Here is a 15655-nt window from a genome sequence, read left to right as displayed (position 1 = left end):
GCTTCTGCTATGAATCCTGATAGCGGAGATCCCATGGGTGTGCCGTTGGTTTGTTTATAGATTATGTTGTTGAAGGTGAAGTTGGTGGTGAGGCACAGGTCCACTAGCTTCATGATGTTTTTGTTGGTAATGTGATTGATGGTGGTTGGTGTGTGTGTGATGGTCTCTTCTAAAAGTGTGGTAAGTGTTTCCTTTGCTAGGTCGATGTTGATGGAGGTTAACAGTGCTGTTACGTCGAATGAGATCATTGCTTCATCTTCCTTTATTTGGTGTTTTTGATGATTTTTAGAAATTCCTGGGTGGGTCTGTTTCCATGCTATCTAACTCCAAATTTGTTCAAGACAAGAATTTTGGCTTCCATGATCGCGATTTTCTGATTAAACAAGCGTTGATCCGATGGTAGAGTAATTTCCTGGTCCAAACCTTGCACACCATCTATGGTACTCATGCATCACCTGGAGAAAAAGCCCATCTTCACATTGAGAACGCCCTTATCAGATCCTGTGGCACTATCACCGCGCTAAATGGAACCGAATATTGAACAGATGTCTCACCGCAAAACTGGACATCCGTGAGATTCTGCAGATGATCAGCATCAACAGAATTGTATTCAACTATATTCTATAACATCACGGCCTGGCATGTCCTCCATTCTACCATTACCATCGAACCAGGAGATCAACATTGGTTTATTAAAGAGAGCAGCAAGGCACATCAGAAGCAGCACCTAGCGCAAAAAAAGATGCTCATGGTTATGGTTGTCTGAGGTCTGTCATCTTCTCCACAGGACATTACTGCAGGAGTTTTTGTAGTAGTTGTTTGTGCCCAACAATCTTTAGTTATATTGTCAATAACCTACATTTCATCATAAGGTCTAAAATGGCGATTTTTGTTGTTGATTGCACAATGTACAGTCTCTTGGTGTTGCAACTTTCTGCAGGTTTTCTCCGCTTCAATAATACTGTTCCTCTGTTCTCCCTTCCAAAAAGAACAACTTTACATTTTCCCACATTATACTCCATTAACCAACTGTTTGTATCCCTCTCCCAAGTTGCCTTTCCAACTATTTTAGTGTTTTCTGCAAATTTGGCTACAGTACATTTGTTTCCTTCTTCTAATTCATTAATATATATTGTAAGCACTTGCAGTCTGAGTACAGATATCTGTGGAACCCCACTGGTTACAGATCACCAAGCCGAAAATGAACCCCATTACCTTTTTCTTGCCCATCAATCAATTCTCTTTCTACGCCAATATATTACCTCTGACACTGTCAGCTCCTTTCTCATGACCAAACCTTTTGTGAGGTACCTTGCTGAATACCTTCTCAAAGTCCAGATACAACACGTCTACTATTTCCCCTCCTCCCACTCTGGTTTTCTTCGAAAATATGTAATAAATTAGCCGGACACAATTTCCTATCATGAAGCCATGCTGACTCTGCTTAATTAGATTTTGATTTTCCAAATGTGCTGATATTACTTCCTTAACCATTGATCCATTTTCCAACAATAGATGTTAAGCTAATCAGCCTATAGTTGCCCGCCTTTTGCCTACTTCCCTTTTTGAATAGGGATGTCATGTTGGCAGTTTTTCAGCTCTGATACGTCTCTCAAATCGAAGAATTGTTAAAAAATTACAAGTTATGCATCCACTACTTCTATAGTTAGTTATTTTAGGATCCTAAGATACAAGCCATCTGAGCCAGGAGTTTTAGCCCCATTAGTTTGCCTAATACTGCTTCTCTTTTGTTGGTTGGTGGTACTTAATTCATACCTTATATTCTTTAGAATTAATGGGACGTTTGAAGTGTCTTCCACCATAAAGACTGATATAAAATATCTGTTTAAGTCCTTTGCCATTTCCTTATTCCCCAAAACTACCTCTCCAGATACATTTCTCAAGGAGCCGAGGTTCACTCCGACTTTTCCCTTCCTTTTCATAAATTTACAGAAGCTCTTATCATTAGGATTTTTTACTTGCTAGTTTGCCCTCATTGTTTATTTTCTCTTTCTATTTATTATGTTTTGAATCCTCCTTTGCTGAATGCTGAATTTATTCTAGACTTTGAGGCTAACATTTGCCTCTTTATGTCTTTTTTTCCAACTTTACATTCTTTTTAACTTCCTTGGATAACCATATCTGGTTTATCCCTGTCTTAGAATCTTTCCACCTTTTTGCTGAGAATCATAAATTGCCCCCTTAAATATCTGGTATAGCTTGTCTTTCCTGCTAATCTAACTGCCTACCCCACCTTAGCTAACTCTATCCTCATTTCATTGTAATTACAGGTCTGCACTTGTTGCATTAGAGTGTAGCTGGAGTTTGGTGAAACAGGGATTTAGGTGAAAGAGGGAGTAGGTGATGAGTCCCTCCTTTGCTGATTGGTGAGTACTTCTGCTCACTTAGCATAAAAGTAAGGTCTTGGGGAATTTGGCATATAAGGGGCAAGAGCAACTTTAAGGAACTCTTCCAGTACAGAGCACCAGAGGTCAGAGAGAGAGAGAGGGAATCTGGCAAGGAGCAGATGAGAAGAGCAGTGAGAAAACTTTCAAAGGAACATCTTAATATACTATCACTCACTCCAGAGGTAGGTGACATCAGGATTCAAAAATAACATGGTGCAAATTGAAGCTGCTGATTGGGTAAGTACAGATGGTGAGAATTTGTACTGCTATTACTATAATAGTATATAAAGTATTTATTTTGTTCTTTATATTGTTTTTAAGGGCTATTATTCTGCTTTATTGTGGGCAATGGAAGAAGGGCCCTCAAGTAATTGATATTATTTGATTTTAAGAATCCTTTAAAGTTTTCATCCAAAGGTATAAGTTATGGCAGGAGAGCTCAAAATCATGGTTTGCTCCTCCTGCTCAATGTGGGAAGCTGGGCACATTTCCAGTGCTGTGGCCAGCATATGTGCAGGAAATGTCTCCAGTTGCAGCTTCTGGAAGTCCAGGATTTGAAGCTGGAGTGGTGACTGGCAACACTATGGAGCATCTGTGAAGCTGAAAGTATTGTGGGCAGCACACACAGAGAGGTGGTCACACTTCAGGCTAACATTCCACAGGCAGAAAGGGATTGGGTGATCAAGCAGAGTAAGAGGACTATGCAAGCAGTGCAGAATCCCATGTTGCTATTTCCCTGAAAAACGAATATACAGTTTTGGATAGCATTGGGGAAATGGTCTCTCAGGGAAAACCAGTAATAGCCAAATTTGTTGCACCACAGTTGGCTCTGCTGCACAGGAGAGAAGAAAGTGTGGGAATGCAATAGTTGTCAGGGTTTCAATTGTAAAGGGAATGGATAGGCATTTTTGTGGCTGCAAACAAGACTCCAGGATGGCATGTTGCCTCCCTAGTGCTAGGGTCATGGATGTCTCAGAGCAGTTGCAGAACATTCTGGAAGGGAAGGAAAACAACCAATGGTCCTGGAGTACATCTCTACCAATGACATAGTTTAAAATTAAAGGGATGACATCCTAAAACCTAAATAACGGAAGTTAGGAAGTAATTTGAAAAATATGACCTCAAAGTTAGTGATCTCAGGATTACTACCAGTGCCACGTGTTAGTCAGAGTAAAAATAGCAGGATATATTTCTACTATTTGTTGAATATGTGGCTAGAAAGACGGTCATGGGGGAGGATTTCAGGTTCCTGAACCACTAGGATTGTTCTATAGGAGCTTGGACCAGTACAAACTGGATGGATTACACCTGGGCAGGAGGTTACACCTTGTCCTAGGGCGAATTTTGCTCAAGTGCTTGGAGTGGGCTAAAATTAAAATTGCAGGGGCCCTGGAAATCAGGAAGGGTGACAAAGGAAAGAGAAACAAGGACAACAAGAAAAGAAAGAAAAGTAAAATGCAAAAACAGTCGGAAGATTAATCAAGGGAAAGAGGCAAATAGGGCCACAGTATAGAGAAAAGTTAGGATGAGGTCCTAAAAGCCAAATACCAGAAGTTAAGAAGTAAATTGAAAAAATATGACCTCAAAGGTAGTGATCTCAGGATTGTTACCAGTGCCATGTGTAGTCAGAATAAAAGTAGCAGGATATATTTCTGCTTTGTGTCTTAATGCATGAAGGTTTTGAAATAAGATACACAAATTGATGGCCCAAATCAAGGTAAATGGACATGATCTTGTAGCCATTACAGAGACACAGTTGCAAGGCGATCAGAAGTGGGAACTTAACATTCAGGAATATTTCACCTTTCTGAATGACAGGAGTGAAGGAAAAAATAGTGCGGTATCGCTCTTAATAAGAAATGAAATAAGGATGGTTGTTAGAGATGACCTAGGCGCAAAAGATGTCCACTTGGGTAGAGGTAAAAAAACAGCAAGGGAAAGAAGTCATTGATAGGAGTAGTGAACAAACCCCCAAACACCATACTGTACAAAAAGGTACAAAATCAACAAACATTAGGAGTATGTATAAAGAATAGAACAATAATTATGGATGGCTTTAAACGTCATGTTGATTGGTTTAATCAAGTTGAAAGGATAACTATGACAACAAATTCATGGGTACATTATAGATAGTTTCCAAGGACAATATGTCATGGAATCATCTGGAAGACAGGCTATTTTGGATCTGGTAATGGGTAATGAGGTAGGTTTAATAAATGACCTCAGAGTAAAGGATCCTTGAGGAAGTAGTGATCATAACATGATAGTATTTAATATTCAACAATTGTTTAACCGAACCTTCTGCATCTCAAAGCTTTGCAATCTTATAGTATTTAAATAAAACATTTCTTTTTTATTCTTCAAACTCTCCCTCTTCCTGTTTGGATACATTAGTCAAGGTGACCTAACCTCCTTGTCGGCTCCACAAGGTGCCTTCTCATTCATTGATCATGGTGTTTTGGGAATGAAACTGGGCGCATACAGTGGGAGGGGTGAGTATAACAGTCTTGGAGGAGTTCATATAAGAACTAAGAATGGCCCACCTTGAGCCTGATCTGCTATTCAGTAAGATCTGGTTAATTTGATTGCAACGTTAACATCACTTTTCAGTCTGTGCCCTTTAATCTTTGAAGATCAAGAAGTCATATAAATCAATTGTGAATATATTCAATGTTTCTGTGCTGTACATCTCTACGACTATGACTCTTATGGTTGGCATGGAGGAGTTGGACAAAAGGTTCTGTTTCCATGCTGTACAACTCTATGATTCTGTTTAAGATTCTCAGGGGCTTCATGGGGCAGTTGCTGATAAGATCATTCCCCTTGTTGAGGAATCTAGAGTCCACGGCATTATTTTCAAAATAATGAGGCTTGACCCTTCAAATGAGAAGAGAATTCCAATGATGAATAACCCCTTGAGACAAAACATCTGTAGGGAGAGGCTGAGTAGGCTGGGGCTGTTTTCCCTGGAACGTTGGGCTGAGGGGGTGACCTTATAGAGGTTAAAAAAATTATAGGGGGCATGGATAGGGTGAATAGCCAAGGTCCTTACCCTGGGATGGGATGAGTCCAGAACTAGAGGGCATAGGTTTAGGGTGAGAGGGGAAAGATTTAAAAGAGACCTAAGGGGTGACCTTTTTATGCAGAGCTGGTGCCTGTATGGAATGAGCAGCCAGAAGAAATGGTGGAGGGTGGTACAATTACTGCATTTAAAAGGCATCTGGGTAGGTATATGAACAGGAAGAATTTAGAGAGATATGGGCCAAATGCTGGCAAATGGCACTAGATTAATTTAGGATATCTGGTCAACATGGACAAGTTGACGAAAGGGTCTGTGCTAGTGCTGTACATCTCTATGACTCTCTTTCTATTAACATCTGTCATATGTGGCAGACCCCTTATTTTGAAAATAATTCTCTGGACTCTAGATTCCTCATCAAGGAGAATGATCTTATCAGCAATTACCCCATGAAACCCCTCAGAATCTCATACAAAATCATAGAGTGGTACAGCATGGAAACAGACCCTTTGGTCCAACTCTTCCATGCCAACCATTGAGTCATAGTTGTAGAGATGTACAGTACAGGAACAAACCCTTAGGTCCAACTCGTCCATGTCAACCAGATATCCTATATTAATCTAGTCCCATTTGCCAATATTTGAACCATATACCTCTAAACCCTTCCTATGCATGGATCCATCCAGATGTCTTTTAAATGTTGTAATTGTACCAGCCTCCATCATCTCCTCTGGCAGCCCATTCCATACACACACCACCCTCTGGATGAAAAGGTTTCCCTTAGATCCTTTTTATACCTTTCCCCTCCTACCGTAAACTTATGATTTCTAGTTTTGGACTTCTGTCGCCTGGAGAGAAAAACCTTCGCTATTAACCCTATCCATGCTCCTCATGATTTTATAAACTTCAATAAGGTCACCCCTCAGTCGCTGACATTCCAAGGAAAATAGTCTCAGCCTATTCAGCCTCTCCCTACAGCTTAAACCCTCCACCCCTGGCAATATCCTTGTAAATCTTTTCTGCACTCTTTCAAGTTTTCCTACATCTTTCATATAGCAGGGAAACCAGAATTGCATGCAGTATCCAAAAGTAGCCTAATCAATGTCCTGTTCAGCTGCAACATGATCTCCCAATTTCTATACTCAATGCACTAACCAATAAAGGCAAGCATACCAAATGTCGTCTTCGGTATTCTGTCTTTCTGTGACTCCACTATCAAGGAACTATGAACCTGCACTCCAAGGTCTCTTTGTTTGGCAGCACTCTACAGGACCTTACTATTAAGTGTATAAGTCCTGCCCTGATTTGCTTTTCCAAAATGCAACACCTCACATTTATCTAGATTAAACACCATTTGCTGCTCCTTGGACCATAGGCCCATCTGATCAAGATCCCATTTTACTCGGAGATAATCTTCTTCACTGTCCAATGCAACACCAATTTCAGTGTCATTTGCAAACTTACCAACCATTCCTCCTATATTCATATCCAAATCATTTACATAAATGACAAAAAGCAGTGGACCCAGCACCAATCCTTGCGGTACACCACTAGTCACAGGCCTCCAGTCTGATAAACAACCCACCACCACCTCCCTCTGTCTCCTACCTTCAAGCCAATTTTGTATCCAATTGGCTAGCTCTCCCTGGGTTCCACATGACCTAACATTGCTAACTAGTCTACCATGCGGAACCATTTCAAATGCCTTGCTGAAGTCCATATAGATAACCTCCACCCCTCTGCCTTCATCAATCTTCTTTGTCATTTCTTCACAAACCTCAATCAAGTTAGTGAGACCCCAGATTTCCCACACATAAAGGCATGTTTACTATCCCTAATCAGTCCTTGCCTTTCCAAATGCATGTAAATATGTTGCAATAAGACCACTTCTTTTGTTTCAAACTGCAATGAGTATACAGCCATCCCACTTGAACTTTTCTCATAAAACAAACATGGCAGCAGCCTTGTGAAGGTTCAAACTACTTCCCATTGAAGTACTCCTTAGATGAGGACAGAAAACTATACCCACTACTCTCAGGGCAGTTCCTCCAATCGCCTGCATACTTGCTGTGAGAGTTCTTTATTTTTATATTCTGTTCCCTTGCCATAAATAGCAATAGTCTACTCACTTTCTTAACTCACTGTACCTGCACAATAACAATTCATGATTTTATACACAAGACTACCTATATTGGAACATTCAGCAATCTCTCTCTATTTAACTAACATTCGGCTTTTCTATTCTCCCCAAAGTGAACAATTTCACATTTTTCCACAATATGCACCACGTGCCATTTTTTGGCCACTCACTTAGTCTAACTGTATCATTTTCCAGGCTCTTTGTTTTCCTCACAATTTATATTTCTATTTATTACTATAATAGGACAAAATCATACAACGCCAGGTTATAATCCAACAGGTTTATTTGAAAACACAAGCTTTTGGAGCCTCACTCATTCTTCAGGTATTAGTGAGAGAGGAGACATCCAACACAGAATTTGTAAGTAAAATATCAAAGGGTCATGCGAGGCGATCCTGAGAATTTATAAGTAAAAGATCAAAGGGCCACATCAGTTGTATGCCCCTTTGATCTTTTACTTATAAATTCTGTGTCGGATGTCTTCTCTCCCACTAGCACCTGAAGAAGGAATGAGTTTCAGAAAGCATGTATTTTCAAATAAACCTGTTGGACTATAGCCTGGTGTGTGATTTTTGAACTTATCCAAACCAATCCCCCACATCCACATCATTATTACTGTATTGTTAGCAAATCTGGCTACAATATGTTAAATCCTTTCATCTAAGTCTTTAATAAGAATTGTATTTAATTGCGGGCTCAGTACTGATCCTTATGGCACTCTACTAGCTACAATATGATAGTCTAAAAATTGTCCCATTTATCACAATTCTCAATCTCCTGTTAGACAGCCAATTCTCTATCTACAATATAGTAATATAGTATCCTCAAGTACCATGAACCCTTGTCTTATGTAGTAACCTTAGATGTGGACCTTTTCAAATGCCTCTGGAAATCCAAATAAACTGCATCCAATGTTTCCTTTTATCTATCCTATTATTATCCTTAAACAATTGTAAAACACTTTCCCTTTTCAAAACAATGTTGATGCTGCCTGATTACAGTATGATATTCTAATTGTCTTGACATTAACCCCTTAGCAATAGATTCACTTTGGAGAAAGTGAGGACTGCACATGCTGGAGGTCAGAGTCAAAAAGTGTGGTTCTGGAAAGGCACAGCCAGTCAGGCAGCAGCCGAGGAGCAGGAGATTCAACGTTTTGAGCATAAGCTCTTCATCAGGAATGTGGGGGAGGCCCAAGGTGGCTATGAGATAAATGGTAGGGGGGTGGGGCCAGGGAGGGGGGAGGTAGCTGGGAATGTGACAGGTAAATGAGGTGGAGGGTGATGGTGATAGGTTGGAGTGGAGGGTGGAGCAGATAGGTGGGAAGGAAGATGGACAAGTAGGACAGTTCAAGAGGGTGGTGCCGAGTTGGAGGGTTGGATCTGGAATAAGGTGGAGGGAGGGGAGATGAGGAAACTGATGAAATCAACATTGATACCAAGTGGTTGGAGGATCCTAAAGGGGAAGATGAGGCATTTGGGTGGCTAGAACTTGGTGGTGGAGGAGGCCCAGGACTTGCATGTCCTTGGCAGAGTGGGAGGTGGAGTTGAAGTGTTCAACCACAGGGTGGTGGGGTTCACTTTCCCAATAAAAGGCATTAATCTAATTGGCCTAGCTTCTTGCTTTCTATTTCTCTCCTTTCTTGAACAGAGGTGGTAATTTTCCAAACTTCCACTCTGCATTAACTTTTCCACAGTCCAGAAAATTTCAGAAGATTTCAACTATGCATCCAATGCATCTGCAGTCACTTCTGATAAGATTCTAGGATTCAGGAGATTTATTAGCCTTTAATTCCATTAGTTTTCCTGGTACATTTTCAATAGTGGAGTCATAGACTAATAGAGACATACAGCACGGAAACAGATCCTTCCATCCAACCAGTCCATGCCAAATATAATCCCAAATTCAACTAGTCCCACCTACCTGCTCCTGGCCCATATCCCTACAAACCTTTCCTATTCATGTACTTATCCAAATGTCTTTTAAACATTGTAGTTATATCCAATTCCACCATTTCCACAGGTAGTTCATTCTACACACAAACCACTCTATGTAAAACATTTGCCCCTCATGTCTTTTTTTAAATCTTTATTCTCTCACCTTAAAAATGTGCCCTCTAGTTTGAAATCCCTGATCCAAGGGAAAAGTTAACTCCCATTAATTCTATCATTACCCCTCATTATTTTATAAACTTCTATAAAGTTGCCTCTCAACCTCTTACGCTCCAGTGAAAAAAGTCCCAGCCTATCCAACCTTTCTTTATAATGCAAACCTTCCATACCAGGCAACATCCTGATAAATCTCTTCTGAACCCTTTCCACGTTTTAATATCTTTTCTATAACTGAGTGACCAGAAGTGGACACAGTATTCCAGAAGGTGCGTCAGCAACACCTTGTACAATATCCAACATGACTTCCCAACTCCAATACTTGAAGGACTGAGCAATGAAGGCAAGTATGCTAAACACCTTTTTAACTATCCTGTCTATATGTGATGCAAACTTCAAAGAATTATGTACCTGAACCCCTAGGTCCTTCTGTTCCAAAACTCTACCCAAGACCCTACCATTAATTGTATAAAACCCTATCCTTGTTTATTGTACCAAAATGCAACCTCGCATTTATCCAGATTGAACTCCATCTGCCAATTTTCACCCCATTGACCCATTTGATCAAGAATCCTTTTTAATCTTAAAAAAGGTTCTTCACTATCTAGGATGCCACCAAATTCGATGTCGTCCACAAACTTACTAACTTCTATATTCTCATCCAAATCATTTATATAAATGACAGTCAAAGGACCCAGAACAATATCTGTGGAACACTGCTGGTCACAGGCTTCCAGTAGGAAAAATGACCCTCCACCACCACTCACCTCTTGTCATTAAGCCAATTATGTATCCAATTGGCAAGTTCACCCTGAATCCTACGTGACCGCACTTTACCAATTAGTCTACCATGCAAAATCCAAAGAAATGACAACTACTGCTCTGCTCACAATGTTTTTGGTAACTTCCTCAGAAAACTCAATCAAGTTTGTAAGACATAATTTTCTTCGCACAAAACCATGCTGACTTTCCCTAATCAATTTTTGCCTCTTTAAATGATTGCTTTATTTTCCTCTCTTCTTTTGCCTTTGATTTGCAACTCATTTGGGAATTTGTTTATGTCTGACAGATATAAATTACTGGTTCAAAGTATCTGCCATATTTTTATTGTCAATTATAAATTCCCAATCTTATTCTCTATGGGACCAACAGTTATATTCTTCCTTCTTATATTATTGTAAAAGATTTCATGCTTAATTTTTATAGTTCTTGCTGGATAATTCTTAAACTTTAATTTCTTCCTTTTTTGTCAACCTTTGCTGACTTTATTCCTTATTAACAGAGTAGTCCACTTACTTTTCCTTTCTTTCTGTCCTTTTGAAACGTCAAAATCAATTGATTATTCACACTCCAATCTTTGTCATCTTGCAACATATGCATCTGTAATGGATAACATATATATGTTTAATTTAATTTATGGTTTGAATTAATCCAATTTATTGTGAATCTTGCATGCATTCAGATATAGAGCCGTTACTCTGTCTTTCTATCATTTCCCTACATTTAATTTACTCGAGTATCTTTATATTTGTATATTTTGTTTAATCCTGTTACACTCTGTCTATCATTACCTATATTGCTATCCTACATAATCACCTTGTCCTTTCTGCTTTATTTTTGAATATCCCCTCACATAAAGCCCCTCACCCCACGATTCAGTTTAAAGTTCTCTCTAAGTCCTAGTAATATGATTCATAAAGACATTGATCCGAGCACTGTTCAGATGAAGGTGTTCCAATGGTGCAACTCTGTTGCTGCAGTACTGATTTCAGTTCCCCATGAATTTAAACCATATAGATTTTGAGCCACACATTAAAATCTATTATCCTTTTTACCTGATGCCAATCTGCTTGTGGCTCAGGTAGTAATCCAGAGATTAATACCTTTGTGGTTTTGCTTTATTATTTAATCACTAGCTACTCATTCTCACTCAGCAAAGCTTCTTTCTTAGTCCTATCTATGTCATTTGTACTCCAAGACAAGTGGATCCTTCCCATCCAACTTTACGTTCCTCTCCATGGAGAAGCTGTCCTGACTCCTGGCATGAAGAAGACAATATAGCCTTCAGGACTCAAATTTTACCTTACTTACAGTAAACAGTATCTCCTCTCCTCAACTGCATGTCCCATATTACAACTACCTTCCCTTCTGCTCCCTCACTTGAATGGCCCTTACTCTATAGTGCTGTGGTCAACCTGTTTATCTTCTTTGCAGTCCCTGCTCCCATCAACACACTTTATAAAACATTCAGCATACTTGGTCAATGCAAGAACTGACATTCCTACATTGTTACCTTCTGGATCTTCATCTTTGCCTCACTCATGGTCAGATAGTCTAACAATGTATTACCTCCAAAAATGGTAAATGAGAAAGAAATTACAAAACAATCCGCAGAAAGGTGAAATAAATGATTTAGCAAAAAAGTAGGTAATGCCAAATAAAATATTTTGGGAAGTTAAAAACTTCAAAGATTTATTGCTTAATCATGTAGTGCCATGTTTCAATTGATAGCTTTATTAAATGTCTACTGAGGTACCTTCCAGATGTTCATTGATCTGTGTACTGTATTTTAGATTTGCACATAAATATGTCTGTTTACATTGAAAGTAGTTTAGTATCTTAATGGTTGAGAGACTGCTGTAACCTTGAAGCTATCGACACAAAGCCTTGGACTTGCTCAACCTATCAGTCATAAACTTTGTTATTTCTCAGATAACCAGAGAGGTATTTTCTTGATTCTCATATTCATAAATAGCAACTGCAAGATGATACACAAAAGCAACTTGGAGTAACAAGACTTACCATATACAAAAGCACCAATCTTCCTTCTGCACTAGTCTGATAAAGTTATGATGACTAACAACTTGCCATATTAACATCCTGAGAATTAACATCTTCCCTTAACTCAATGCTAACCTTGATCTTTTCCTTCAAAGATGTGAATTATGAGCTGTCTTAAATCAATAGAATTTAATTTGGATCTAATTGTTTTCCCAGTTCTGAAGGAAGCTTTGCTGCATTTACTCTAGTTTTACAGGGCAGGATTTGGTTGGAAAGCAGGGGCAGTGTCCATTCCTGGAATCATATGTGAAGTGGGGGAAGGTAATTGCAAACACAGGAAACACCTAGTAGAGGGAAAGCCTTGTGCAGCAATTAATATGGAAGGGGGGGCAATTATGATGACATCTGCCCCTTTCTACTACAGAGAATATGTACTTGCCTGCTTTGCTTGTTGAGTTTTCCTGACATCTAGCTTGCTTAGCAAGTTTAGTGAGATGGGAATCTGAATATTAAAGAAGCAAACTGTGGCATTAACAAGGCATTTAACAAATAATAATAACTATCAAATGGAATCTCACCTCTGCTTTGTGAGAATCTTGCCATACTGCTTGTGAAAAGCATAAGAAATGAAGTGAAGTGATTGAACATTGAGATGAGGCTTCCTGCATTTGTCACCCAATTCTGGCACATGCCTCATGATAGCTCATGTTATTCAGACTTATCTAAGATTCTGCACTATGTTTCAAATACAACCATAGTTACCTTCTGGTTACACAGACGTGATACATTAGACTATTTTGTGATAGTTTAATAAATATAGCTTATGTAAAATTAACAATATATTTTTTGGAATAGATCAAAATGATAACAGTGCACATTTAATAAAGAATATCATAGGTCATTACAGTAAAATAGGTTTATCAAAAGGTTTATCAAATGTCAGCAAATGCGACTAAAATGAACCAAATGTTTACAAGCTAAATAAATTATTTCCTGAAGAAATATCTGATAGCAAAACTACAACAAAATTAGCAGACACTACAAATAAATGAAAATGTTTTGACATCATGGAGTTGGATACTCTGTGTAGTGGAAGCATCTTAAAGACCATGTGTCACAAAGCTAGTCCCTTTTTTTTCTAAAAGCTGTTCCTTCGCTCAAGGATACTCTGTCCTTGATTTTCTCAGAAGGATAATAAACCAGGCCGGGCTCCAATCAGTCTGGCTTGGTACAAAGATGAAAAGGATTTTTAGAGGCCTTTTGTTTATATGTAAACAGACGAAACTTCAGGCCAAAATGGTCATGTTTTCAAAGTGATCTGTATAATGAAAGGGGAGTGGTCAGCTCTCCAGCTAGCTGAGCTGAGCAGCTTTTAGTTCAGTCTTGAACTGGGAAGTTCAACAGGAAGCTGTATGGAAACTTTCTCTTTTCTACCCTTCAACTTCAACCTGTAAGCATGTGTTGCATTTATACTGGGCCTTAAAGGGAGTTTGCTTATTGGGACTGTTGTGTTTATTCAGAACAGCATAATTAAGTCTAGTTGGATAAGCTAAGTTTTGTATGAGTTCTTTATTCTGTTCATTGTGTTACATTGTGTAATTTTGTGAATAAATTTCTGTCTGTTTTAAAATCCAGTAGTCAACCTAGCTATCTTAATCTGGCTAATTTTCACTGTACACTTATTCAAACAAATTGCAAAGTTATGGTCTGGGGCTGCCTGCTTAAGAATGTTTTGAGTGGTCTGGCCTAGTCCACAACAGAATAATAGCTCTTGCAAGATTTTAAGGAGTGAGTTGTAGATGCTAGTCTCTTTATTTTGGGTGTTGGTTGGTTGGGTAGACAAAGCTCAGGATACTACTGGCTCTTTCAGTTGCCAAAAGTTTTCTGAATGTGGATGCGGTGACTTTGGAAGTTTTGCAAAATGTGAGTAAGACCAAGTTGCAAGAATTAGCAGAGAAGCTGGAATTGAATCTGCCTGCTTCTGTGAGGAAAGGGTAAATAATTACACCATTAGCTCAGCATTTATACTTGCTAGAGAAACCATCAGAATATATAGAGATGGAAAGAATTCAATTGTAAATGAAGCAGCTTGAGATGAGGAAAGAGATGAGGAAAGCGCAGCAGAAATGAAACAGTTTGAGTTACAATTAGAAGCAAAAGAGAGGGAAAAAGAGAGGCCAATTGAACTTCAAAAACTGACACTTAGAGTCATAGAGTCATAGGGATGTACAGCATGGAAACAGACCCTTTGGTCCAACTTGTCCGTGCCGACCAGATATCCCAACCCAATCTAGTCCCTCCTGCCAGCACCCGGCCCATATCCCTCCAAACCCTTCCTATTCATATACTCATCCAAATGCCTCTTAAATGTTACAATTGTACCAGCCTCTACCACTTCCTCTGGCAGCTCATTCCATACCCGTACCACCCTCTGCGTGAAAAGGTTGCCCCTAAGGTCTCTTTTATATCTTTCCCCTCTCACCCAAAACCTATGCCCTCTAGTTCTGGACTCCCCGACCACATTTGATCAAGATCGTGTTGAAATCTGAGGTAACCTTCTTCGCTGTCCACTGCACCTCCAATTTTGGTGTCACCTGCAAACTTACTAACTATTCCTCTTATGCTCGCATCCAAATCATTTATGTAAATGACAAAAAGTAGAGGACCCAGCACTGATCCTTGTGGCACTCCACTGGTCACAGGCCTCCAGTCTGAAAACCCTCCACCACCCCCTCTGCCTTCTACCTTTGAGCCAGTTCTGTATCCAAATGGCTAGTTCTCCCTGTATTCCGTGAGATCTAACCTTGCTAATCAATCTCCCACGGGGAAACTTGTTGAATGCCTTACTAAAGTCCATATAGATCACATCAACCACTCTGTCCTCATCAATCCTCTTTGTTACTTCCTTGGTGGTGGGGTCCGTTTGGAGGTAGCGGAAATGACAGCGGATGATGCGCTGTAGATGGAGATTGGTGGGGTGGTAGGTGAGGACCAGTGGGGTTCTGTCCTGGTGGCGGTTGGAGGGGCGGGGCTCAAGAGCAGAGGAGTGGGAAGTGGAAGAGATGCGGTGGAGGGCATCGTCGACCACACCGGGGGGGAAATTGCGGTCCTTGAAGAAGGAGGCCATCTGGGTTGTGCATTTTTGGAACTGGTCCTCCTGGGAGCAGATGCGGCAGAGTCGAAGGAATTGGGAGAATGG

This window comes from Chiloscyllium plagiosum, chromosome 12 (assembly GCF_004010195.1).
Source record: "Chiloscyllium plagiosum isolate BGI_BamShark_2017 chromosome 12, ASM401019v2, whole genome shotgun sequence".
Lineage (NCBI taxonomy): Eukaryota > Metazoa > Chordata > Chondrichthyes > Orectolobiformes > Hemiscylliidae > Chiloscyllium > Chiloscyllium plagiosum.
The sequence above is the reverse complement of the archived record's forward strand: the minus strand, read 5'-3'. Positions refer to the sequence as shown.